This window comes from Chinchilla lanigera, unplaced genomic scaffold (assembly GCF_000276665.1).
Source record: "Chinchilla lanigera isolate Chin_1 unplaced genomic scaffold, ChiLan1.0 scaffold00125, whole genome shotgun sequence".
In the NCBI taxonomy this organism is placed as follows: domain Eukaryota; kingdom Metazoa; phylum Chordata; class Mammalia; order Rodentia; family Chinchillidae; genus Chinchilla; species Chinchilla lanigera.
The window spans coordinates 1612662-1640337 of NW_004955526.1; positions in this window are offsets into that span (position 1 = coordinate 1612662).

Sequence of the window (27676 nt, forward strand, 5' to 3'; positions counted from 1 at the left end):
TTTGGCTCCTTTATCAAAGATTAGGTGGCTGAGTGTGTTTGTGATTGTGTCTGTGTCTTTCAGTCTGTTCCATTGATCCTCTGCTCTGTTTTTCAGCCAGTACAATGTTGATTTTATTACAGTAGCTTTATAGTATAATTTCAAGTCAGGGATTGTGATTTCACCTGATTTGTCTTTGTTGCCAAGGATTGCTTTTGCTATTCTGGGTCTCTTCAGGTTCTACATGAATTTAAGGAATGTTTTTTCTAGATGTGTGAGGTATGCTAATGGTAGCTTAACTGGAGTAGCATTGAATCTATACAACAATTTTGGTAGTATGGCCATTTTCACAATGTTGGTTCTTCCTATCCATGATCAAGGAATAATTTTCCATTTATTGAAATCCTCTTTGATCTCTTTTTTCTGAGTATTGCACTTTTCATTGAATAGACCTTTTACTGCTTTAATTAGATTGATTCCTAAATATTTCAATTTCTTGGATGCTATTGTGAAATGTATCGTTTCCTAAATTTCTCTCTTAGTCTGTTTGATGTTTGTTTATAGAAATGCAATTGATTTTTGGGTGTTGACTTTGAATCCAGCTACACTGCCAAATTTGTTGATTAGTTGAAGGAGTCTTCTTGTGGAGTTTTTGGGGTCTAACATGTAAAGTATCATGTCATTTGCAAATATGAAAATTTTACTTCTTCCTTTCCTACCCTTATTACTTTTATTTCTCTTTGTTGTCTAATTGCTCTGGCTAATGGTTCCAGGACTATGTTAATCAGGAGTGGTGACAGTGGATATCCTTGTCTTGTTCTTGATTTTAAAGTAAAAGCTTTCAGTTTTTGTCCATTTAGTATGATGTTGGCTGTTGGTTTGTCATAGATGACTTTGATCAGGTTGAAGTAAAGACCATCTATTCCTATTTTCTGTAGGGTTTTTATCATGAATGCATGTTGAACTTTGTTGAGGCCTTTTTCTGCATCTATTGAAATGCTCATATATTTTTTTCTTCAGCTTTATTGATATATGGTGTATAACATTAATTGATTTGGCAATATTGAACCATCCCTTCATTTCTGAAATGGATCCAACTTGGTCATGTTGTATGATTTTCTTGATGATTTGCTGCATTCATTTTGCTAGTATTTTATTGAGTATATTTGCATCTATGTTCATTAGAGAGATTGGTCTGTAGTTCTCTTTCTTGGTTGGGTCTTTCTCTGGTTTTGGTATCAGCATAATGCTTGCCTCCAGAAATGAGTTAGGGAGAATTGCTTCCTTTTCAATTTCATTGAAGATTTTGAGGAGTGTTGGTACTAAATCTACTCTGAATGTCTTGTAAAATTCTGCTGTGGTACCATCAGGGCCTGGGCTTTTCTTTGTCGTAAGTTTTTAATCACGCTTTCAATCTCATTAATTGATATTCAGTTTTTCAGGAGTTTTATAGCTTCTTGATTCAACCATGGTAATTCATATGTATCTAGGAATCTGTCCATTTTTTCTGAGTTTTCTAATCTATGGGAATAAATGTTTTCAAAGTAGGTATTAGTGATCTTTTGAGTTTCTGTAGAATCTGTAATGATTTCATCCTTTTCATTCCTTATTGCATGAATTTGAGTTCTTTCCTTTCTTTTTTTGATAAAGTTGGCTAAGGGTTCATCAATTTTACTTATTCTTTCAAAGAACCAACTATTTAATTCATTTATTTTTTGTAGTTTTTGCTTTGTCTGAGTTGCATTACTTTCTGCCCTGATCTTTATAATCTCCTCCCTTCTTTGGGCTTTTGGTTTTGGGCTTAACATGTTCTTCTTTTTCTAAAAGTTTGAGGTGAAGCATTAGGCTATTTATTTGATCTCTTTCTGTTTTCCTTATGTGTGAGTTCACCGCTATAAATTTCCCTCTGAGGACTGCATTCATTGCATCCCCCGGATTCCACTGAATTGTATTCATGTTTTCATTTGCTTATAGGTATTTTTAAATTTCTTCTTTAATTTCCTCTGTGACACAATGATTGTTCAGGAGATTGTTGTTTAATTTCCAAGTGTTTATGGAGTTTTTGGAGTTCCTTTTGTCATTAATTTCCAATTTCATTGCACTGTGGTCAGATAATATGCATGGGATAATTTCAAATCTTTGCATTTATGTACATATGCTCTATTGTCTAGAATGTGGTTTACTTCAGAGAAAGTCTTATGTGCAGCTGAGAAAAATGTGTATTCTGATATTGTTGGGTGGAACACCCTGTATACCCCTACTAAGTCCATTTGTTCACAAATTTGTTCAGATCTATTATTTCTTTGCTGATTTTTTGTCCAGTTGACTTATCTGTCTGTGTCAAAGTGGGTGTGGAGGTCCCCTGTTACAATAGTGTTATTAATTATATGGGTTTTCATGTCTGTTAAGATTTGTCTCATATAGTTTGGTACTCTGATACTTGGTGCATACATGTTTATGATTGTTATCTCATCCTCTTGCAGTTTTCCCCTAACAAGGATGTAGTGACTTCTTTATCTCTTTTGATTGTTCTTGGGTTGAAATTTACATTGTCTGCAAACATAATAGCTACACCTGCTTCTTTCTGGTTTTGTGTTGCATGGAGGATTGTTTTCCATCCTTTAACTTTCAGTCTATGTATTTCCTTTTGAGTGAAATGTTTTTCCTGTATATAGCATATCATTGGATATTGTTTCCGAATCCACTCTGCCAGTCTGTTTCTTTTGACTGGAAAATTGAGGCTATTTACATCTATGGTCATAACCAATATGTGTTGACTTATCATTGTCATGTTATTTACTTGCTGTTGGTTTCCTACTTTTCCAACCTGTTTAACTGGTTGCTCTTCTTGATGGTTCCTTTCTATTGTCATTCTTGAAATTGTGGTCATTTTTTTCTCTGTGTAGAATATCTTTTAGTACTCTTTGCATTAATGGTTTGGCACTTATAAAGATCTTCAGTTGATGTTTGTCCTGGAAAGATTTTATCTCTCCATTGAATTTGAAGGATAATTTGTCAGGGTGCATCAGTCTTGGTTGGAAGATTTTCAGCTCAGGACCTCTAATACTTCACTCCAAGCTCTTCTCAATTTGATGGTTTGTGTTGAGAAGCCTGCCATGACTCTGATAGGCTTTCTTTTATAGGTAATCTGTATCTTTTCTCTAATAGCTTTTAACATTCTGTTCTTTTGATGAATCTGGGATCTTGACTATTATATGTCTGGGTGTAGTTTTGCTGTGGTTATTGTTAGCTGGAGTTGTATATGCCTCATTTTCCTGTATATCAGGTTCTGTTTCCATGCTTGGGAAATTTTCTGCTATTATTTTTGCAAATATTCTTTTTATGTCATTTGTGTTGCCTGCTGCTGTATTATTGACTCCTATTAGTCATACATTATTCTTTCTTCTTTGCCTTATCTTACAGTTGTTGAATTGATTTGTCCTGGTTCCTTACTGATTTTAAGAGATCCTTTCTTTCACATTTGCTAGCTGCCATGCTGTCTTCAGAATCTGAAATTCTATCTTTAGCTTCATTCAAGCAGTTTTGTCAGCGTTCAGTGAAAGCTTTGATTTCATGGATGTCTGTTTGAATCTGGTTCATGCATTCTAATTCATTTCTATATTTTTCATTTAATGTTTCCATCCATTGTCTATGTTCTTCTATTTTCTTATGTGTTTCTTCTTCAGATGTGCTGAGCAGTTCTTTCATTATTACTATCATTTCATTATTTGTCTGAAAGATTAATTCTGATCTGATGTCTTCTATGGCTTGATGGAGTTATTTCTTTACTTCCATTCCAATCATTTCAGCAATTTCAGGTGTGTGTTTACTAAGTTCTCCTATGTCAGTGTCTCCTGGATTTGTTCTGAGTGGGGTGGAGTTCTGAGATTGCTTTTCAGTTCTTTGTCACATCATGTTTGACACTGTATGCAGGAAGCTCAGTCTCCCTCTTCCATGCCAGCTCAGCAAAAGCTGTTAGTGTCCCTAATTTTCCTGGTGGTCAGGCTTGCCCCTCAGTGTCCACTGAGATGCACTGCTTAGTCTGGAGTTTTCCAGCAGATGGTGAAGTATATCGAGTTCTTCCAGGTCTCAGATACAGACTGTGGTGTCAGCTGTTGGCAGTCCACCTGATCCAGCATCCCCTTGAAGTTCAGGGCACATGTATGACCCAGAATCAGGTTTCACTCCTGGCACAATCCCAGACCAGTGGACCTGTATCCTTAGGCAGTTCAGGGTACAGGAAAACCCAGACGTGAACTGCGGGGTCAACAGGTTTTGGACCACCTGATTCTGTTACTCCAGCCAGCTCAGGATGCACACAGGAGCTAGGCACAGGCTGCACTGGCGGTGATCATTGATTACCTGTGTCTGTGACCTTGAGGAGGTCTGGGCACAAGTAAAGACCAGACCTGAACACGGTGCCAGGTGATCATGGAGCACCTGCTCCAGTACCTCACTTAGTGCTGGGCATGCACACAGAGGGCCCACACATGAGCCCTGGTAAGAGCAGTTTGCAGACCTTCTGAGTGAGGTCTCCTGTCTGCACCAGGCACACAGAGTGTGGAGACTTGATGTCTGGTTCTAACAGGAAACTATAGATCACACACAGAGAAAAATACCCTAGCAAATTATTTTATATTTGATTTTTTCTCATAAAAATTGACTGAAAAGATTAACAAAACTATATATTTTAGAAAATTAAATAAATTTCAGTAATACCTTGGTCATAAATGCTTCTATTCTCAAACAATAGATCTAGAACAGAAACTTTCAGCAAAATTTTACTTCCTTGGCAAATACCACAGTAGGTGATGGACATGACCCCAGCCATCTTCCCTTCAAGAGCAAAACATGACCATTTTCATCAAAAATATGGAATGTATTAAGTTTGTGAACCAATTGTATCACTCTACAGTATATGTACTAAATATTGTATTAAATATAAAAACAGCTATGGCTTGAGACTAACATTCATTTATTAATTCTGTTTTAGTTCTTCAAACTATTGAGGTCAAAGGTATTTTAACTGTAGATATTAATTCTGTATTCTTTCTTTTAAGTGTTGAAGATGGAACCCAGTAGATTTTACAATGAGCTACATTCTCAGCCTTATTTTATTATATTTTATTGTATTTTATTGAGACATGGTCCACCAAATTGTTCACATCACCTTTGAACTTGCAACCCATTTGCTTCAATAGCCTGTGTTGCTTTGGTTACCATACACCACTACCGTGCTTGATTTAACTGTACATTTTTAAATGCTTAAATCTATGAACATTTTAAAGTCTGAGATACTTTGCTGGTTTCCTTATTATTTACATTAAATTTATATTTTCATAACTAAGTTATAGTCAAATCAATTACCGTGGGTACTTTGGTAATTCAACAAACATGGAAATCAAAACTTATTAGTCTTTTCATCAACTCTATTCCAATTAAATTTTTTGAAGATGAATTTTTCCAAAGCCAAAAAGAGTAGTAATTTCTCTTTCTATGGTTCAGGAACATAAAAAATAATGATGATATGGTAAAGTTATATTTTCATCATCCACTGGACTAAATTTTAGTGCAAACATTGTGATCTACTCTTGGCCAAAATCTCTTTTACTGTAGCCTAAAAATGCTGTTGGTAATATAGCTCTAACAGTAAACAATGCCTCAGTGTTTAGTCTTAGGAAATTGTACAGAATTGAAATTTATAAAATTATGGGGAGATGATCTTCAGTGAGCATATTCTGAATTTCTTTTTCATTAAGTAAGAGGACAGATGATTTAAGAAATGACTTAGAGGCAGTGAGATATAGTGCTAGCTTTGGGAAGGTCTGTGACATTGCTTTGACTCTACTATTCACTAAGATCTGAACACTGAAGCAAACCACTCTCCTTAGCAGTCTGCACTCAATGCTTAAAATATATTATAGTACAAGTTACTTTCTTTACCTTGGTGCTCTAGAAGAGAAAGGGCCTTTGAGTCAGAAAAGCTTACTTGTAATTTCTCTTTCTTCCTGCTACTGCTGTGTGTGGCCTCAGGCAAGACAAACAAATTTAAAATTTTGTTCCTTGATATGATAAAATTGACATAATTGGATATTTTGAAAATTAGTTGATATAATGGCTATTACCTAAAGGGATCCTCTTAAAATCTTGAGAGAAAAACAATAGGGCCTCAAACTTGTGACACATGATAGTTGGCAGTTAAGAGGACGCTTAGTTGCTGCCCTTAAACCCAGATTCATCCTGAGCATTCTCACATCCAGAAGGCTGGTCATATTTGTACCTACATACCCTGAGATGGTTCTTTAAAACAAGCACAGTCTGAAAACGGTCGCTGTCTCAGGTGCTGCTGCCTTTGCCAGGGTAGCATCTGTCTCTCTGACAGTATCCACAGAAGGAGATTTGATAAGAACTTCATAGTCAGTTTGAGTTTCCTAGCACCATGACTAATAGATTTCTGCTGAGCTGTGTGGTTCCATCAGGTACCAGGTGGGACCTGCCTTCCACCAATCTGGTACAGGCCCAGAGTTGAGCTGCTGTCAAAACTGAACTGAGTTGTCTAAACTGTACCTTGGGGAAAAAATCACCTGCCCTTACACTGAGGTTTCTTCTTTAAAGATTGCTTTATACCCAGATAGTAGATTTTGAGAAGGATCTAGTGTCTTTCCTGAAAGACTTCAGACCATGATTCAGTGCTTTCTTCGTTGGGCATCTTTCTCCCACCTTGAGGTTCACTAATTTTTCCAGGCACTGACTTTGCAAGAGACCAGCTCTCCACAGAGTTTATTGGTTTTGAAGTTTTGGAATATCAGAGACCACTTTGTGCTCCTTTTCTTCCCAAGAAGTGTCAGTTCCTAATACAAATTTAAATATATCCTTAGTTGAAATCATACAAGGTAAGCAAAATAATAAATTTAACAAAAAAGATACCCCCAAATATATACTATAAACAATGTAGTGTCAGGACAACACTATAATATACTTTAAACAAATAAAATAATTTTAGCTCCCAAGTGACTTAGGAAAAACTCACGTAAGTGTGAACAATATTTGAAAACTACATGTTCTTTTTTCCATACATGAGGAATTGGTTAGATACAACTTTTTTTCTTCTGGAATGCCTCATTTTCAGAAATATTTATATAGTCCTTGAAATAACTTTGCTAACTTCATTGTAATCAGACAAAGCAAGACATTTTGACACTAAACGTTTCAATACAGTAAAAGTATTTCTATACTGTTAACATTCTTGAATTCTGTTAATGCAGTTATTGATGGAAAACAGCCAGCTACTTTGTAATTTGGGAATTTTACAAGTTTCACAAAATCAGTGCTGATGTAAAATCTAGGATAACAGCATGAAGGACAAAAATAAAGTATGTACAAAATTTCCTTACTGAATTAAACATTAAATTTGAAATATTTGGTATAAAATGAATTTATTCTTCTTGCTTTATTTTTATTATTTCTTTTTTTGTCTTTTTGAGACAGGGTCTCACTATGCAGCTCAGGCCGGCCTTGAGCTCACTTTGTAGCTCAGGCTAGTCTCGAACTCACAATGATCCTCCTACCTCATCCTCCTGAGTGCTAGGATTATAAGCATGCTCCACCATGGCCAGCTCCTCGCTTTAATAAATACAGAAACATATTTTTAAAAACTTCATTCTACCTCCTGCTTATTCTACTCATTAGTAACCAGTAATTAAATAGAACAGTTTCTAGTAATACATGCGCTCCCATAGATAAACATGCACACGTTATTTTACAAATATAATATTATAGGCTAAACTATGAAATTGTTTTAAAATAAATATCAGTTTGCAAGATAAAAATGTTTTAGAAGAGTGAATTTTAAAACTTTTTGTAATGCTAAGGAGATAGATTTTTATTTGAAATAAAAATAAAGTCATAATAAATTTACTAGGTAATGAGTTTTAGTTTTTGGAGAGAGTGTTGTTGAATATATTACTTAAACAGTTTTAAAAATACTTCTTACATAATAGTACAGACCTTCATGTTTTATTAAGCATAAAATCATCAATAGTGAGAAATTTCAAATAAAATTAAACACTAGTGTGTTTCTTACAGATGTCCAAAGAGTAGTTCTTTGCATATTTCTGAAGATGTATCCTTCATATGGTTAGCCATTTAAAGTGGTCATGAAATAGTGGTTAACATTTCTTTCTCTTTTTCTTTTCAGAGTAAAATGTCCAAGTAAATAAACTATTGGATATATATATGAGATCAATCTTATAGAGATTTATCTCTTCCTCCAAGTAATATAAAATTTGTGAGTATTTATATTCTGCCTCATCAACTTATTTATTTATTTATCTTTTCCAGAATATAATGTTTTCTATTCTGAGGGTATTTGCCTTTTTAAATTTTTTCTCTATAGTTCTTGAGTAGAAAGTTACTCAATAGTTGAGTTTATATTTGGCCTTTTTTGATGCTTATGATCCAAAAATTTAAAATGTCAATTTATACCTGTAAATGCTTAAATCTGAATGTAATGGAAAACTAAATTAATGATATCTCACATAAATGTATTTTCATTCAAAAAGTTTGAGTCCATATAAGAAAAGATAAAAATTATTATGTCAACATTTATAGTATTATAGGGAAGGCATTTTTTTAAAATTGCATGTATTTAATATATAAAACATGATGTTTTGCTGTACTTATCTCAAAATATAAATGTATAGTGAAGAGATTAGCCAAGCAAATTAATTTACTCATCATGTCATAATTTTTTTCTGTGTTTGTGAAAGGAGTACTTGAAATGTATTGCTTCAACCAAGTACCAGTGTAAAACACAATATTAATAACTGGAATCCTTCTGCTGTACATTAGGTTTCTTAGACCTACTAATCCTACATTACTGTAGTTTGTAGCCTTTGATCTCCATTTTCCAATCCCCTCAAATTGCCTAATACCATTCTACTCTTTCTCTATATTTTTGATAATATAGTACATTCCATGTACAGGACAAACTATGGGGTATTTTTCTTTCTGTGTCTGGAGTATTGCACTTAGCATAATGACCTCAAATAGACCCCATTTTCCCAAGTGACAGGTCTTTAAGACTGAATAAATCTCATCTGATGTCACACTGTCCTTATCCATTGATGTGCTGACAGCACTTCTGTTGTTTCTCTCAGTGCTCTTGTTGACTTTATCACTGGTTACAGTTGTCCACTCTCTTCATAGTATGAGTATACATCCCCACCCACAGCCATGTGATTTGCCTTCATCCTGTGAGAAGATTACCCATTTCTGTCTCACTGTATTGAGATTTGATTGTGTTACTTACTCTGGACAAGGGGACATAAGTCACTGTGACAAGTGTCATGTGTAAGCAGAAGATTTAGTGTTTCATGGTTTAGTACACGTGTTGCTTTTCTCTGCTACTAAGAAAGATGCCTGTTCTACCAGAAGTCTGCTCTTTGAGGTTGAATTTTGTAGGATCCTGAGATATCAGGGAATGGGATTATAACACAACACAACTGAGTAATGCTAACAAAAATCTGGAGAAATAAAGGTGACTGTAATTCAGGTCTTCATTACCAAAATAATTTCTAAATAAGTTCTTTTGTGTGAAAATGAGAGCTTGCACATAAAATTTCTCTCAGACCACCCCATTTTCTTTCTGCACACTTGGCTGGGGCACAGCATAATTCACATAGGCAATTGATCTCCTAAGTACTAAAGTAGCAATTCAAAACTACTTCTAGTTGCAAGGACCATAATCAGAAGTGTAACCATACCCTTCTATCCTCTTACAAAGTTGTATCAACAAATAACTGTAAAATACAGAAAAAATTATATCAAATTCCAGCAAGTTCAGGGATAATTAACTAATGATAGTTTATGATCTATTGTGAACAGTATAAAAATTCCAGACAAACTAATATTGAAGTTTGTTTTACTGTGGTAAATGGTATTTGTGAAGGATCTTTGTTCCTTTTTTTAAATGGCAAGTTGAAAGCTTTTTTTTGCGTTGTATTTGGAAGCTTAAAGTCCTGCGAAGCATAGTAAAGTGATAATTGAAAAAGCCCCAAAGGAGTACTTAAAAATTACTGCTTTTCAATATTCTATATTGGCAATGAAAAATCCATGGCCACGACTGGTTCTCAGTATTACAGCCTGAAACCTGACACCTAAATCCAGGATGTAAAGACCAAATGTTGTGTCCATGTTACTGCTCATATATACCCAGATGCTACCATCTTTGTACTAAAAAATAAAATCTTGTCAATTTTTTGATGATATTCTTTTATAGGATGGAGTAGCTAATTTTACATTGTAAGAATACACACTCCTCACCTCATCCCACCCCCACCCCACCTCACCCTCCCCTACTCTACCTAACTGTTCCCCTTCCAAGGAGTCGTATGAAGACAGGTTTCTTCAAAGAAGTATGTAAGTAACCTGTGAATTATTTTCATTGTCCTTGAAATTTTTTCAGTTCAAAATGAGTCTCTAACATTTAACAAATACTTTATAACGTTTTTACCTGTTTCTCCAAACTGGGCATCTGCTCTGATTATTTTCTTTTAAATTTAGCTAGCCATAGTGGCACACATCTGCAATCCCAACATTCTAGAGACTAAAGTAGAATTTCTGTGAGTTCAAGGTCAGTCTGAACTACATAGTGAGACCTTGTCTTACAGAAAATTATTTTTGTTAAAGTATTCGCCCAAACATAGACTTCTAACTTACAACAGTTCTTTGTACTAACTACCTTATACGCACTATGAAAGCAAGGAATATCTTTCTACAGAAAGAATAAAAAGGGGGATCTTTCATTATTTGAAGCCAACAGATACTTAATAAATAATTTGTTAAATACATTTTTAAAAGCTAGATGAATCCATAAATGTATTGATGGATAACAGTCACTGAGTGTTTGATGTAGTATTATTTTAGGAGGATATTTACCCCTAGTCTGACTTTTATTAAAATGTATTGACATGCCATTTAATTATACTACCTATACTTGGTATCTTTCAGGCCTTTTAATGAGATTAATGAATAGAATTCAAACCATTGAATAATTTGGAAGTTCAGTTGAGAGACGTACCTGTTGATGCAGACTTGCCCTAAGTCTGTGCATTCCAGCAATTTTTAACTTTTTTTAAAAAAATAAAAGAACAGAAACATATTAACAAACACATACACATAAACAAAACACAAACACAATAAAAGCAATACAGAATTTCAGACAAGGTGATAGGACATTAACAACAGTTGTTGTATTACACATTATTATCTTGAAATTGGTTACTCAGTTAAACAAATATAGGCATGTAATATTGATCAAACAAAATTAACTGTTCCTTTCCATAAAGCAATAGAAATTAGTAGTACCATTGTCTTAGCTATCTTGTGTATGCATATATACATATTTTTCCCTTCTTTCTTTCTTTTCTCTTTTCTCTCCTCCAGCAGTTTTTAGATCAAAGCTCCTCAGCAGGGGTGTGTGCAAGCTGTATGGGCTCACGAGCAAGAAAGGGGGTCATGCAGAGGCAGGGAAAATACAGTGTTATCACCAAGCGGTTCCTCTTCTTTCAAAATTGGAGCAAGAACATTAATTTGAATGATTAATAGCTGTGTGTATGTAGTATATTTTTAAATATATAAAGTTGCTGTTATGAAAAACAAAATATAATTATTTTAACTTTTTAGATTCATAGTAATTTTCATTACAATGCTTGATTGTATCCGGATATAAAAACATAATTATTATCACATTAGTATATGGAATATTTTTAATATTATGAAGTGTTTTTAATCAGTTTTTGACATTTATACAACTTAACAAAGCACCCCATGACTTATTAGTTTAAAATATGCAAGTTTATTTGTCTCCTTATGTCAGCAAGCCGTCTCCTGGATGGTGGATCAGCACTGAGCCTGTATGGCTTAAGCTTAAACAACTGCTTAGGTCAAGTCTGCTGTAATATCTCTGGCCTTTCTTGAACAGGTGAACTACAGGGAAGGTGTGTGTTGTTCTATTAGAAATGAAAAACTAAGTACATAAAAGGAAAACTTTGATATTTCTTAAGGACTAAATTTATACCTAGCACAAATTTAGCTCTGTTCACATTTTATTGGACAGAGATTCCATAGCATAGCTGAGTGTCAATTGCTTAGAGAAATAGAAATTGGTTCCAATGTAGGAAGCTTCAAAATAATTAAATAGATACAGAGAGGAATGAATTATCAGGAAAAGAAATGCAATCTATTTCACAAAATATTTCTCTTGAGAAAGTTGAAATTATGAGTTCAGATTCTCCAATATTTCTTCCTAGTAAGTCAAGACAAAACTAATATATATATATAAACTTCTTCTTTCTTTTTCTTCCTTTCCACTCCCTTCCTCCCTCACTTCCTCCCTTTTCTTTTCCTTTCTTTTCTTTTATCTTTTCCCTCTCTCTGCCTCTGTCTCTGTCTCTGTCACTCTCTCTTTCCTTCTTTCACTAGGGAATGAACCCAGGGTTTCATTCTGAGCTACATTCTCAGCCCTTCGTTTATTTTTCATTTTGAAATAAGGTCTCACAAAATTCCTAAATTGCCCACCCTGCACTTGAACTTGTGTTCCCATTGCCTCCACCTCCTGAAGCACTCAGGTTACAAGTCCAAAATACAAAATAATTCACAAGTTCTGACGTGTGCTTTGACTCAGGGGCTCCTTGCCTCAGTTTGTCAGAAAAGAGAGAACTTTTGTCAATATTTTAGGTGTGAATATCACTCTCATCACTGTACTTTGCCATCATCACTGGTTTTGTTCTGCAGCCCTGGTAGTGCAGTTCCTTACACAGCTTATGTGAAGGCAGTGCTGAGGGAGTAGAGAAAGCAGACAAACAAAGGGGCTGTTCTGCTCACATCACACGCTGCAGAGGTGATCCTTCCAGCTCTCCAGCCACGACCGCCTTTCTCAGAGATTTATCTGTCTCTATCCAGTGAATATTTCCATCCAGTGTTTCTAATTGGATTTCATGGGAGAAAGAGAGTATTTTTTCCATTTTTCCCTAATCCAAAATTTGGACTATATAATTTGAATTGCCAAAAAGATTCCTCTTAATGTGCTTTCAGCCCACGTGGAAGTATATTATCCAAAAATGCACTTAAATCTCATTGCTTTTATCACTGAGGAGGCACTGAGGAATGTGTATAACACTGTCAGGTACTATTCTCTATTTGAAAATCCAGAGGACAGCTTCAGTTGTGTCAACAGATGGAACAATTAGACTACTTCTAAGTACCTGTTCATTTTCTTTAGCTACAAGATTGCAGAGAAGAAATTTTCTACCATAATTAGTAAGTTAGTAGCCTGGAAATTATACTTATCTAAATTTTGATTTTATAATATTCTATCTCCTTTAATTTTTCTTTTAACTTACTTTATGTCATTTAAATTTTATTTTAAGATACTGTATTATATCATAAGTATTTATATAGATCACCTTAATCCCTCTCTGGAAAGAAGAAAATAAATAAATAAATCTATAAGATGGCATTGTATATCATATATACATTGTATATAGTATATACCGAGCAGTTAATGTATATAATAGGAGCAGAAAAATGGAAACATTCATATGTTAAAACTAGTATTTCAAGCTGTATTAACTTAGTCTGTATTAGTCACTTGAAATATAGTCTTATTTCAGACAAGTATTATTAAGGGACTGTGAAAATTAATTCTGAAGCAAATATAGCTTTAGAGAAATGTTTCAAAGAGCTGGCCCTGAAGTCTCTTGAAGCTCATCAGAAGGTGTTATTTAGGTTTACACAGCCAATACTACTACCTAAGCGGTAGATTTCTGATGCTTAAGCAGTCTGGACTCCTAAAATGTAATATTTAACTGTATTTAATTTGTTTAATTTAAATTCCTGTGTTTGACAAAAAGAAGGAAGGGAAAAGCAAAAAGAAAATATATATATATAAGAAGAGTTATAATACTGTTTTCTCTTAGTTCATTGAAAAGAAACGTTTGTACTACCATTGCTTGGACAATTAAATGCTGATATCTTGTATTCTAAGTAACTAATTTAAAAATAACTATGCAATATTAACCATTTTTACTCTCCTATCATGCTTTGAAATTTTGTTTTTTCTTTAAAATAAAATTATTTTAAAAAGAAAGATAAATGAATTCTATATTTCACATTTATGAATTTATTAAAATAAAATTATTTCTATAAATCATGCCTGCCAATCTTTTACTTATAGCTTGCTCCCACAACCTTTGTGCCCACTCTTCCTTATTGTACCCTGAATATATTTTTTATGCCAAAGTTCAGTTTATAGAGACACAAACTTAACTTGCATATTTTAGTAAGAAATTAATCAATTACATTTTCTGATACTAGAAGTTCCATAACTTCCATTGTAACAATGTCAGATCCTTTTTGTAAGCATAGCTTTATTTTTTTCTACTTCATAGCCTGTTATTTTTGTCTCTATCACAAAGGATTGGCCTTTTTTCTTAGAAAAGGCCTAGTTCTTCCATCTAGACAAGCTTCTTATTTTATGTTTGACCTTATTCTCATGATAAGAGGCATAAAGCCAGCTTTAATGTCAACTCCTATTTGTTACTATTATGGGATAAAAGATTTTATCTTTCAAAATGGGTCACATTGCCTACGTTTTAGAACTTTATTACATTTTACAAAATAATAAACATGAAATAGAGTCTTAGGTAAAAAGTAAAATAAAAACCAGTCATTTTAAACTCATATCTAAGAATATCCTATTCAAAAATAGGACTTTCAAAGTTCTTACACAAGCAGAAAAGATCTTAGGGAGAAATAAAGGGTAATACAGACGTTGGTAAAGAAAGTAATATCCCAAGATGAGAACACACAACTCAGGTGTGTACACCAATGGCCTTGTGAACTGGTGAGCAGAGGACCCATCCCTGACAGCCAAATAAAGTGCTTGTTGAATGGAGAATGGGGAGAGGTGAATGTTGTTATTTCCATCAAAACATGGTTTCATCTTTAATATTCTCTAGAACCACAACAGTATAACAAAATTGTAAGAATGATTAATAAATCTGCTGTATGTTTATTAAAGAAATTATGTACTGGTAGGGTAAAGACCAGGTTTACTTCAAATTTGTTAAATATCCTGAGTTTAAAATGAGTGAAAGAAAATGGAATTGGAATACAATTGTTCCCTGCATTGGCTACTAAACTCCCATGGAGAGACTTCCACTCCAGAACCTGTGTGTCCAGAAGGCTTGCTTTAATTAACCTTGTAGCTGATGAAAGCAGTTGGAGATGTGGCAACTTTACCAATCAGTGACTTGTGCCAAGGCCACACAGCAGGTAGACTGCCAAGTCCTGTCTCTACTCTGATACTACAGGGTATGTGACTAAGAAACTACAAATACTACACTGAAACACAAATCTTGTACATCAGTCATAGAGGCCATATCTCAGTCAACTTTTTAACCCCAGTCGTCAGTTGGGGTCACATTGCCTTTTCAGATCAATACAGTATTCTCTCTGATCCTCATTTCCTAATTGCTGGAATTTCTAAGTTCTTAAGATTTCTGGAAATGATTGGCAGGCTTAGACCCCTAAGAATAGATCTGATGGTTAGGAAGAGGAATTCAGTGGAAATGGAAATGGAAAGGGTTACTTCAGGATGAGAGACACTTCAGTATAAGGATGTTCTTGCATACTCCGTTCAATTTTAGCTTTTTATTTTTGCCAGCTTGTTATCCCTTGATAAGTTCTAATTTAATATGCTGTGTTAACTGCTTCAGGGATGTAACTGTTTTCATTTGAAAAATGCAAATAAAGATAGATATTCAACATTTTCTTTCCTAAAACTTGTGGCTATTTCTGCAACTTTGCCTCCATATTTGGGGTGCTATTAATCTCTCTTCTCTACCTTCCTTTTCTATCTGTACTCATCCTTTTGATACAGAGTGACCACTGCTGTATCATTGAGAGTTCTCCCGAGAAACAGACACATTGGGATGTCACTATCTCCCTATCTATCATCCAACAATCAATCAATCTATCTATCTATCTATCTATCTATCTATCTACTTATCCTCTATCATCTATCTATTGATCAATCAATCAATCAATCAAGAGATTTTAAGCAACTGCCTTACAATGGGCTGGCAAAGTTGAAGGTTCATACATAGTACTTGATAACAAATATTCATGTCTTTTGTTAGTTGATATGCTTGGAATCCAGTTTTTCCTGTTAGCTCCATTATTTTTACTATTTTGTGGAACACTTTTCATGAATAATTCTATGCTAACATGGAGACATGTTTATAGCTTAAAAGTTTTATGAATATTGACAATTATTAAAATTCCATGAGTAATTATTTTGCTGATAGAATTCTACTATTGTAACACAAATTTAGCAATAAGAACGTAAGTCCCTACAAATGTCCTATTTTCGTACTCTATTTACATTACTGCTTCTTTCCCAGTGGACTCCTATATTCAACCTGAATCTCCCTACATTACTCAGAATGTTTGAATTTCCATTGATTTCATTTCTTTCCTTTCTACATAAAACTCATACAAAGTAATCAAAATGATAACTGAGAAATAATTTTGCATTTAATTTGTAACACTGGTGGCCACACAGTAACTTGGGTTGCATTTTCCATGGGAAATGTGTGAAAAAGGGTCAGTTCATGCCTACAGCTCTATTTCCCTTCCCAGTAGCATACTGCTCCTGAAGGTGGCTTTAGAAGAGAAATATAATATATTCGACTTTGAGGGAAACATACACTTTTGAAAAGTCCCTTTTCAGCTTTAAGAATAAAATCACTGTTTACAGAGTACAGTTCTGCTGAAGTTTTTAATTAGTAGTTATAGAAAATGTACCATAGAAAACTTTGTGTTCCAATTTGTCTTTGGCAATTGCAACAGAAATTCCAAAAGTTCAGTTCTGGTGCTCGTCATAGCAGCAATAGCAAGTTCAACTCTGCTTTGTTTGGGTGCATTAAACTAGGAAGTTAGTAACCTTTGTTGATCTTTTTTGAAATTATTGCCTTGAATAAAGGTAGTTTATTGGTAACTAAGCCTATTTTGGCTTATCCTGGTGCTTACATTTATTTTTTAGGCTCTACTTTCTCATTTGCAAAATCTTTGAACTAGACAGTAGGCCTGCATTTTATTTTCATGTTCCTCAGCATCTACTAATCTTATGCAGTGCAGAGTTCATAAATAATAAATAATCAAGTCGTAAGTCCCAAGCTAATTAGTTGTTCATATTTACTTTTAAGGTCTAAATCAAGGATTTACATAGATTTCAAAAGGAATGTAACAGCATAGATAATGACTAGCAAGAAAAAAAACAAAACAGAAGAGGGAAAATGTTAACACATCAATGCATCCAACTAGTTCAGAATTTGAAATCATGCCATCACATTAAACCCAAGAGGAGCAGACGTGATGAAGCCATTGCAATTTACTTGGTGCAATTTTTACTGATAGTGAAGGTGCAAACACTAATCTGACATTCTTTATGATGTTTCTGCATCATTGCTCTCTTTCATTTTCTCAACTACCTGCATTGTCTTCCTGAAGTCTACATTGATGCCCAACTTGTGGTGGTTCATTAGCAGGAAATGTACAACACTTTTATTCCATGTCCTCCTATCTTCTCTATCTGTGACTGGATAAGCTACACTTTCCTTAACAAGAAAAATAATGTTTGCTAGTCAAAGTTGCTAAGTAAAAATTGCTGTATGTCCAAATTAAGAAGCTAATTTGAAGAATAATCAGTTTTCTTCACGAAGTATTCTTCATATATAAATTTAAATCAAGTTACATGTTGAGCAATGACTATTTAAGTGGCTTATTCTTATATATGTAATTTAATGAACTATGCCCCCTTTTAATACTACTAATCCATATAGTATAGCATATTAAAATACATCCATTTGAAATCTTCAGTGAGTACTGTCAAGTGTCTATGATCATGTAACCACCACTACAATGAAGCAGATTCATTGTCAAAGAAGATCCGTCATACCACTTTATTTGGGCTTTAAAAGTGGTTCATGGTAATAACTATTTTTAAAACATCAGCAAGGTATATTAGAATTTAGTGATTTATTTTTAAACTTGATACTGACTATCACTCCTTTTTATACATGTTTTTAAATATTTTGTTATCAAAATTTTTAATTATGTGACAATAGAAAAATGTATAACCATGGGCCATATTAGATCATTTTGAAGGCAATTTTAATTGTTTATTTTTTTCTCTTGGGAATGAGCATTTTTCTCTTTCATTACAGTTTATATAGTTTGTATTTTCTCTTTGATATTAGATATTTTCTGATACTATGGCAATAACAAATACCTTGACATAGCCTGTCAGTAAAAGAAAAGAGAGCAGGAGGCTACATACTCAAACCTTGGTTCATATTCTCTCCACTAAGAGAAACATCAAATACTTAAAATTTCTCAGGTATGATAGATTTTTAAAATTAAAATTGGTAAATTAATTGTCAGATATTCTTGTTTTCTATTGCTTCAAGCACCATCAGTATATTGACAAGATTACTATACACACATAGTGACATAATTAATTTTTATTATCTTCCTAGTTGTATTATTATTATTATTTTTTTTGGTTTTTCTCCTGTACCGGGAACCAAACTCACGACCTTGCGCTTGCCAGGCAGGTGCTTTGCCACTGAGCTAAATCCCCAGCCCCCCCGGTTGTATTTTTAACCATAATATCCATCCTTAAAAATTTCCATGAACCACTTCCAATGAAATCTAGAAATCTTGCCATCATATTCTATCCATTTACTCAGCTGTATTTTATATGCTACATTCTAGGAGCAGTTGTTAGAGTGTCACATCTACATATGTTATGAAGTCACAATAAAATAAAGCTTCCTTTAGTCATATATACCTCATAAAATCTGTCACAAAGTAATCTTCAGTTTAAGCATCTCCTTCTTATAGATCTGTTTCCCTTTGAATTCCTTTCTTTCCAAGTTAAATAATGTCTTGTAGCACTTATTAAATTGCAGATCTATTTGTGGTGAATTTTCTTAGCTTTATTTTATCTAAAAACATACATATTATACATATGAAGAATTTTTTACTCTCTGTAGAAGAATTTTGCCTCGATTTTATTTACAGTAATTTAAATATTCTTCTTTTCTCTGCAGAGAAGTTTCTTATGAGATTTCAGCGAGCATTCACACTGCTATCTCCCTACATATAATATGTGACTTTACTGTGACTGACTGCAAGATTCTTTATCCTAGGTTTTTAATCATCTCAGCACAATCTCCATAGGTGGTACCTCTCTGTATTTACCATACTGGGTTCACTGAATTTCTTGAAACTGTACATTTATAACTTTTCATTAAATATTAGATTTCTTTCTTTCTTTCTTTCTTTCTTTCTTTCTTTCTTTCTTTCTTTCTTTCTTTCTTTCTTTCTTCTTTCTTTCTTTCTTTTTCTTTCTTTTTTTACTATTCTTTGCTCAAATACCTTTTTGGTCCAGTCTCTCTTCTCTCTGAAATTAAAATTATGTGTCAGATGAATTGATATTGTACCACAGGTTGCTGCTTTTTTTAACTTTTTTTCCTTTTTCTCAGTTTAGCAGAAGTGCAGGAGACAGAGAAGAGACCCCAGTATTCAGGACACCCATCTGATGAGGTAATCACAACTCCCCACCTTTCAGAAACCGTGAACATTGCACTTAGAGGAACATGCTCATGTGGAGCTCAACACGAGCCTTTATACATGGAAAAGAAAGCGTTTTTCATGGAAATAACATCTTGTTTAACTTGCCTGTTGTGTCAGCAGTGCAGTGACCAAGAATACGGCGGATCGCACCCTCATATCTTTTCTTCTGATTGACTGAACTCCGGTATTTATAAGGTCCCTTCTGAATTGGAGCCATTCCTAAGCAACCATTTACCAAAGACTGGAATTTCATGAATATCTGTACTTTAGGTTAATTTTTCTCCCACTTCTTCTATTTTTCATACATTTACTGTATCTCCACATCATGCAGCAACTCATTTTAAAGTGAGTATCAACTATCTGCCAAGGGAGACACAGCCTTGTTTTTGAATCTTATTAATCTGCCCTCTGACTTTTATATCAGCATTTCAAAAAGACAGTTCACAAGTTTGTTGTCTGCCACAGGTATCTTTACCATCGTTGGAGCTTGTGGGTCATATATGTATTCCAGCTGAACATGAGGTATTTTACTTTGCAGGCTATGCCTGCCAGAAACACTTACCTTCCTAGGTCAGATTGGAAAGTAGGAGTCATTACAATAAAAAATAAATACGATATAAATAATATTTTTCTATTTAAATAGCCTCTCACATCCAAAGTTATTCAACCTTATATCTTTCTCAGTGGTGGAAATTGAAAGATGCAACCATTTTCCTTAGAAACAACTTTGTGGAATGTTTCATTCTGGGTTGGGACCCTGGAAAAACTGATGTGATTATTCTCAAACTTCTTTCAGAAATGTGCCTTAACTATTGAATGCATGGGACTAGCACAGTAGGGTGTTATAGCTTCCAAATCCCATACTTCAGTGTATCTTTTGTGGAAGGGTCAACTCAGTGTCAAATAACCTTACCAGAATTCCTCAGAAAGAGGACCTTGAGGTATAGACTAAAGCCCTGTTTTACTACTTTATCTTGAAATATAATTCTAAGAAGAAAGAGAAAGGCACTGCATTAATAAACAGGCTGCCACTTACAACATTATGTGTGACTACTCAATCTTGGAGCCACCTTCTGATGGTTTCTAAAAAGACTGTGGCAAGTCACTACTGGAAAGAACCATATTAAATAATGAAGGGAAAGAAGAGAAGGGAAAGGAGAAGCTCATGATGATTCTATCTACCGGCTCCTGTATCTCATTAGTTAAGGGTGTGCTGTACCGGACCTCACACTCATGAAGCTTCCGGTTGGCAGAGAAGAAAACACCAGGTTGGTTACATGACATCTCAGCCTCAGCAGAGCAGGAAAACTCCAAGTGAAAGGCACGGGCTGTGTAGCATGGACAATAAACAAGCACTCTCAGATGCATCTGTGTGAAGTCTGTCAGAGCCCACGCACAGTTGGCCAACCAGGCAATAGCTTTGCCAGGAGAAGTAAGGCTGAAAGGACTTTCAGTGGTACATGAAACTGTCTGATATATGTAGCAGGGTATATACAACTCTTGTTTCATTGCTAGCAACTGTTACTTATTACTAGCACGTATACAATAGATTTTGAGTTGTGCTCTCATTATCTTCACTACTCTTTAATTTTGAGATATCAAAATGAAAAGCCCCTCTACAGTATAGGAACAGAAATACAACCTCTCATTTAACCCACTTGCAAAATAAACTAGTGAGACAATTAGCAAAAGCCCGAGTCATGTATAGGAGTGACTGCTCCGGTTGTGTGTTAGGTGAGGTGTCGAGTCACTCTGGAGACCTCTCTCCATGTTGACAGTTGCCAGAACGGTTTTTGCTGTGGGCAACCAAGCGTTTGATACCTTTCCCAATGTCTAACCCAAAAATTATTTTGCTTGATCTTTCTTTTTCCCCACAATGCATCTTGAAAGGCTGCTTTTTTCTCCCAAGTTGCTGTGGTGAATTAACTAGTGATCAGCTTGAGCACAAGCTGAACTGAGTGGGCATGGTTCTGGGCTTAGAAGACCCACCTGAGGATTCATGCCAAAATTACATAAAGGGAGACCAGCAGGGGAAAATGCTGCTGATGTTCCTGAAGAAGATTGCTTTTCTTCAAAGGAGCTTTGGCTGCTGGCTTCCTTCAGGAGAGCTTCAGTCCTCATCTTTACCTTGGGCATTGTCTCCTGGCTCCAGTGCAGATCCCTCAGCCTCCCTGAACAGATCCTTCATCCCCTGGCACAAACTTTCTAGCTTACACACTGGCTCTTGGGCCTTTCTGGGGCAGATTCTTGATTCGGACTGCATGGGATACTGTCGTGAACTCCAAGCACTTGACTGGGTCCTTTGGGTCTACAGTAAACAGACAGAGGATTTGCACTCTTCTACATCTGTACCTTAGACTCTAGAAGCATCTACTAATCAAGTTGCTCTCCTCTTCCCGAGACACGCCTACCCTCCATCCAACACTCACTTCAGCTTCTAATCCCAGCAGTAGGGAGGCTGAGGCAGGAGGAATGCTGTAAGTTAGAAGCCAGCCTGGGCTACAAAATGAGCTCAAGGCCAACCTGAACTGCAGAGCAAGACCCTGTCTCAAAAAGACAGAAAAAAAACCCCAAAAAACAAAAAAGTTCTTATCTGATAACTGGTCCTTTTGTTTTCCTGTCTAAATATTGTGAGTAAAGCCACATTTATCCATATCACTCTTCATGAACTAGGACACGTAGCCATAGAACCCCAAATGCACTTAGAAAAGGCAAGTTATCTATGTACCTTTTAACATTGTATATTGCAGTGTATCTTATGCGACTTGTTTTCTTTTCACTCTGTGTAGAAAAATTTTACATATTTTAAATAAAACTCACTACAAAATGTTGACTTCTGAAACAATTAGATTTATTCGTGAATTTATCATTCTTTTGGAATCAGTCTTGCTGTGTTGTAGTTAAGGCTGGTCTTGAGCTCATTGTGTACCCAGGTTGGCCTAGAGTTTACTACAATTCTTCTTCATTAGTCTCCCAAGCACTGGAGTTAGCTGTGTGCCACTGTGCCCATCTGTATCATTTAAATATTACTACTTCATATAAAATCTTCTTGCCTCTATCTGTCACTCTTCCAACAGCAAAACAAAGACTGCTTTCCAGCATTTGTGTAATCCAACCCTGGTAACACTATTGATTTAATTTCCCCCAATTGCCATGGCAATGTGTGTTTGTCTTTTTCGTTGTGACTTCTATCTGGTACATGTCTGGTACTGCTCTAATTACATTAAGTATACTAGTTATTTAACACTAACAGTTGTAACCTAGTCATGAGCTAGGAGATGGATTGTCATCTTATGTGTCGTTACTAAGCCACGGCTTAGGACAACACTGGAAGTGACTCTCCTCCAGGTTGTTCCTAAGCTCAGCAGAAATTGTAGTGCTACATCCAGGGTGGAAATGGGTAGAATTAAGCACAGCAGCACTAGGAGAAGACTTAGAGTAGGAGACTGGTGACAGTGTCCAGGCATGAGATCTTGTTATATGCAAGAAGCCTGATTTTTATTGGCCCAGAGCCTGGATAAAGCAAGGCTTTTTAAGAAACGGGTGTTATTAGGTGATGAATCCCTTTGAAGCAGGGATCTCTTTCATAAATTTAACCTTAACTATAAAGAAGAGTAATGAATCACAGTTTGAGAATATTAACTGGCATCTGCATGGGTGACAAATGGAAGAAAGAAACATACTCATATCATTTGAAAGACTATTGCTGTGACTGAAGAATTGGTGATAATGGCTTCACAAATTGTGTCACTGAGGGTGGAGGAACAGAAAGGAAGAGACAGGACAGGATGTTGAAGGGCAGCAGTGGCGGTTCTGCTAGGAAAGGCTGTGCCCAAAGGCGCCGAGGATGCAATTATGCTGCTAAATGAAGAGGCATTGAAGCGGAGAACCTGAGGATTTTTTATAGGACAGAAATTATTGTGTAAGTTTTTTTTTACCCTCAGGCAACAAAATTGTTAATACTAAAATGTGTCCTTATAAATATTCTCACTATAAAAGAGAAGTAGCACTGAGTTTAGTTTATATTTTATGTTTACTAAACCTTAAGTGACCTTCAGTATTTTTAAGTCCTTGCTCAAATGACTTCATGTACAGGGTTCTAACTGATAAATGACAATACTGCTTCTGCAAATCACTCACACTCATCTCAGAAAACATTTCTTTTTAACTTTTGTATATCTCATCATCTACCTTAGGGAAGTTCCAGGGACATTTTTATTATTTCTTCCTCATAAAACAAGGTTTTATTTTAATTGAAAATTTTTAATATAGAACCATTAATATTTTCAGGAAATTGGAAATAAAAGATTTTAAATGGGTTTTCTAATGGTTAAGGCATTCATTAGAAGGCTAACTAAGACAGAGAAAAAATCTTTACCCAAGTGTATGTACTTTTCTGAAACAAAAAATCCTAAATCATGTTTGCATGGCTTGGCAGGATATGACAATATTATTGCAAAAGTTGAGTTTCTATGATTATTATAGATTTCTTCACTTTAAACCAAACACTATTTTCACAATAGGTTTGTAGAACACATACACACACACATACCTGATGAAATGAATGTTTTACTTGTGTATTCCTCTGATGGCATTTGCCACTAATGCATCAATGACTGTTCAATGCCCCATACTCTATTTGAAAGTTCTGCTTTAGAAGAGGAACATATTCATATGTCCTTTTTATTTGTCACTCATTTTAATGGCTATTTTTCAAAGTATATATATTGGTTACTAGTATTCTTTACACCTTTCCATCAAAACATATGACACACTGTATTTTACATTCATTGGCCTAATTATTCAAAACATACATCTCTCTCCTGCTCAGTATAAAGCAGTGAGAATGACCATTTGGTTGTTTGTATAGTTATACAGTTTCATGAAGGAACAAAATACTTTTCAATTTGAAATTGAACTATTCTGAGTGGGCCTTCTGCTCAGAGTAAAGAATCAAATGTTAGAATCCCTTGGAGAGAGTTTTGCAAACCACGTTTAATAGTTTGTGTTTTCCTTGCTCCCATTTCAAGAGGACCACTATTAATGCAACCTTGAGGTCACTGAACTGGAAAAACGTTGTAAAAATCTCTAGTCAGTATAGAAATATGAAATTGACTTTCACCAATTTTCCTATGACATACTATTTATAAGTATTTTTGTTTATAAATTAGTTTTCAAAATGATGCTAAAATTTAGTCTTGAATACATCTATAAAGGAGAATTATGAGTATTCATTAACATCTCAGAGTCTGACTAGCTTGATAAATGATGGCATGAGCAATAGTCTCTGTTGGTATGTTGACAAGCCACCAAACAATAGAGTTTCTCTGTCCTTTTTGTACTTGTTATGCAGAAATTTATTTATATGGAAAAGTTTTTCTATTTTACCTAAAAACTCACCCTAGTCTTCAACTGTATAAAAATTAAAACCTATAGTTACAATTTGACTCTGTTCCAGTGATTACCTTAAAACTGTTTTTGCTTTAAAGATGTTTAATAATAAGGTAATTTACTTAAGAAGCTATCATCATATTCCAGGAAATGATATATTTAAGAAATATTACATTACTTATCCTTAAGTACAGCATGACCTTAGATACTAATTGACAATATAAGTTATTGTGTTAGCTACTTTTCTCTCCTTGCTGAGACAAAATACCCACTGCTTAAAACTAAGGAAGGAAAGGTTTATTTAGCTCACAGTTTGTGCAGGTTTCAGTCTGTAATCTGCTGGCTCCAAGGCAGGATGTTGTGGCAGAGGGGCAATAGTTTATGGCTATGGAAGACAGAAAAAGCAGCAAGAGCAAAAGGAGGAGAACAAGGCTCTTTTCCTCCCTCACACTGTGTGTGGGCTACCCATCCTAGGATAGGTCCTTTACACTCACACTATCTCCATGCCCTCCTCTTGCACAGGCTCAGGATGTTTACAGAATGAGAACCTTCGCCCTCTGCCTAGTCATTCAGTTAACCTTCTAAACTTCTCCAGTTGACATAATGAAGCAACCATTACAACATCTGGCGTATAAACAGCATGTCCTCTATACCCTAGGATGTAGAACTGTTGAATTACTTAGTTAGCTTCTAAACTTCTCAAGTTAATACAATGTATCAATGAGTATATTTAGATGTTCCGCTCTAGCCACACCAAGGCTAAGATAGGAGTGGTCTCAACTTTCAAGAAACTAACTTTGTATGAAGAGGTTATGCTTAAGAACTCTTAAAATTCAAGAAGACATAGAATCTGAAATATTTGTGTTGTCAAGAATAACATCTTCTTAATGCCGTAAGACTTAGAAGAGATCTAAAAATCACATTATCTATTGTGTCATTGGAGATTTCTTGGATCACATTAGGGTGTAAGGCCATGGAAGTAAGAAAAAATATTTGAAAGACACCTTTAAATATTCAGAATCTTAGGGCCTAAGGATTTAGCTTAGCAGCACAGCGCCTGCCTGGGGGCAGGCAAGTGCAAGGTCGTGAGTTCGATTCTTGGTACTGGAAAAAAAAACAGAAATAAAACAAATAAATACAAAAGAATATTCAGAAGCCCCTCACATAGAACACAGAGGTTGATTTCAATTTGTGTTCAAGTGCTGAATAGCCTGTCAAAATTCTGAGTGATAATTTTAATTTTATAATGAAAAAAGAATTTTGAAATTAACAGAAGTATCCAGAATTGGAAACTACTGTCCTGTACCATAAGTAACTATTTGCTGTAAAAATAGTTTGAATGATATTCTTGGCTTGGATAGAGAAATTTGAAGATAATGACTCTGAGTTCTTTTCAAACACTATAAATTTAATTTTGAAATTTTGTGTTTTGGTTTTAAAGAATGTTTGGGATCAGACATTCATAATATTTTATAGATTTAACATGTATAAATAATGAAATATGATGCTAAAATAAATGATGTTTTAAATTAAGTTGAAATCAAAACACACATCTTTTTAATATGAAAATATTGACTTCTAGCAGAGTCTCGTGAATGTGTGTGTGTTTGCACAGTTTATTGGCAGAGTATAAGAAGTCCAACAGGAAAGCTAAGGCAGGATGATCAAAGTAAGAAAAATTCACTTTTACCCACAAAATACACACACTATACCTTTTCTTCTTCTTTATTTATTTTAAAGATAGTAGTACATGAGAAACAAACAAACAAAAAAGTAGAACAGTAGCAATAAACCAGTATTACAAACACAAACAAATCAAAGCAAGAACATTCAAAGTGATACAGGATTTCAAGACAAATTATAACAAATCAACAGTGGTTGTTACATTGCATATTGCTATTCTCAACTACATTGCTCAACTACATTGCTCAGATTATCAGATGTAAGAATGAAAGATTACTCAAAACATTAAAGAAAATAAGAAAATAACTTTTCAGTAAAACAGTAGAGATAATACACAGTTTCACTAGACAAGATGGTAGGAGTTCACCACTGTAATTCCATTGTATATTGTTACCTTCAAATCAGTTGCTCAGACCACCAGACACAACCATGCAAAGTCGCTCAGAGCATAAAAAATTGTGAGCATTAACTGTTCATTTCCATATACCATCAGACAACAGCAATACAGTCATCGCAGCTATTCATATATATATTTACGTTTTGCCTTCTTTCTTTTCTCTTCTTTCCCTCATCCAAATCGTTCCTTTCTTTGAGCATTTCCTTTCCCTTTCCTATCATCTATTGTATGTTTTGAGTTCTACCTAGTCTTTCAGGTTCCTACACTAAGGAGACAATATGATATATACACATGTGGGACTGATTTGTTTCACTTATGAGTATGGTCTCTAGTTGCATCCATTTACCTACAAAAGCCTCGAGTTTACTTTTTTTCAGTAGCTGAATAATACTCCATTGTGTAAAAGTGCCACAACTTTTTTATCCATTCCTCAGTGGATGGGTATTTGGGTTGTTTCCAAGATTTAGCTATAACAAATTGTGCTGCTATAAACATGGGTACACATATATCACTATGGTATGA